Raw genomic sequence first — 1751 nt, 5'->3', positions numbered from 1 at the left:
GGGAAAGTCTCCCCAAGCCGGTGAAGCCCAACCGCTGACAGCATCAAAACAATGTCTCCTTCCGTGATTCCAGAGTGGGAGATCTCTCAAGGAAATGAGAAACTGTGTGTGTGGCACAAACACCGCTCGGTGATGACGGGGTGCTGGGCCAGCACACTCACACATGGCAGGGCTCTGGCAGCAGGCAGTGGGCACCTGGGCGGGGCATGCGGGGAGAGCGAGAGGATGGAGGAGAGTGCGAGGTGGCCCTTGTCAGATCCGTTTGCTTGTCTGCTGGTCAGCAAAGTGCCCCCTGATAGAGGGACGTTGGGGAGGCCGGATGGTGGCGCTCCTGGTTAAGCACACACATCACAGCGCCCAAGAACCCAGGTTCAAGCCCCTGATCTCCACCTGGGGGGGGGAGCTCCACGAGTGTCACAGCAGGTCTGCAGGTGTCTCTCTCTTTCCCTCTCTATCTCCCTCCTCCTTTCAATTTCTCTCTGCCTCTGTCCAATAATAAGTAAAAATATTTTTAAAAAAGGAATTGGGAGTTTGAGCTGGAATTGAGCTGGAAGATGTGGCCTTGCTCTCGGTCTCTCCTGTGTGACTCTGTACGCAGAGACAGCTGGGGTGCCTTTGCTGTCTCTGCAGGTGAGGCCTCAAGGGTCAGCCCCCCAGGGAGGGCGTGCGGTGTGGGGAGCAGCCTGGGCCCTCATCCCCGTGGGGAGTAAGGCAAGACCTGAATTTCCCATTAGAAGCAACCTCCAAGAAGAAAGGGTGTGGGGGGGTCACTTCCTGCCACACAGTCCCGGCAGGCCTCTCACCTGTCTCGGCCCCTGCAGGGGCTCTCAGGCTGGGCGTCCCCATGCTGGCCACTGTGTTCTGGAACAAGCAAGGCTGAGCTGGAGTCAGGGCCAAGCCTCCAGGGTGCCCACAGACCTTCTTTTAGCTGGAAATACCCTCACCTCTCACAGGTCTGGCAGCACGGTGACCCAGTTCTGTGTGTGCAGTCTCGGGGGGGTGTTCCCACAAAGCACAAGATTCTCTCTCTCTCTCTCTCTCTCTGAAATCCTGTGTTCGTGCGGGAAAGACAGAGCAGACAGCAGTCTCCCCAGCATGACGCAGCAGTCAAGTCAAGGCTGGCGACAGCCGGCGAGCGGAGGCCCCCAGGTCCTGGCGGTGTGGGGCACACTGCAGGGCTCAGGCCACCTGCTCACGGGCTGACAAGAGCACACCTGACTCTCGCTGCAGCGGCTCTGATTTTACTCCTGGCTGACTTCCACATGGTCCCCAGAATTAGCAGACCAGCCCCCTTGTCTGGGAAGTCAGGCCGGCAGCTCCAGCCACCCTGCCCCCGGTTTCTGGTGAGCTGCGTTCCAGCCCTGAGAATAAAGCACAGGTCTGACCCTCACGTGTGGTGGCTCTAAGCGGACACCTCTCCTGTGAGTGTGAAGTGAGATTCCAGAGAGGAGCCCCGACTGAGCTGAGCGCGAGGAACCAAAGCCAGAGCAAAGGAGAGACTAAAGGGGACCGCAGCCAGTCTGAGCCAGCGGCTCACAGAGGCCGCTCCTCCCACGCAGAGAGCACCTCAGCGCCCAGGGACCAGGCGCCATCCAGGCCACCCAAGGGCGACAGCAACATGACAGAGGCTGAGAACAAGAAAACAGTGTTTTCCTCCTGGGACACACCTTCTCCTCTGGCCTGTTAGGTCCTGACTCCTTTTAGCCCCACCATCCCCAGAGCAAACGGAGAATAACGTTCCTCACGGCAAG

Source organism: Erinaceus europaeus, chromosome 6 (genome assembly GCF_950295315.1).
Source record: "Erinaceus europaeus chromosome 6, mEriEur2.1, whole genome shotgun sequence".
Classification (NCBI taxonomy): Eukaryota; Metazoa; Chordata; class Mammalia; order Eulipotyphla; family Erinaceidae; genus Erinaceus; species Erinaceus europaeus.
This window is presented reverse-complemented; position numbering follows the sequence as displayed.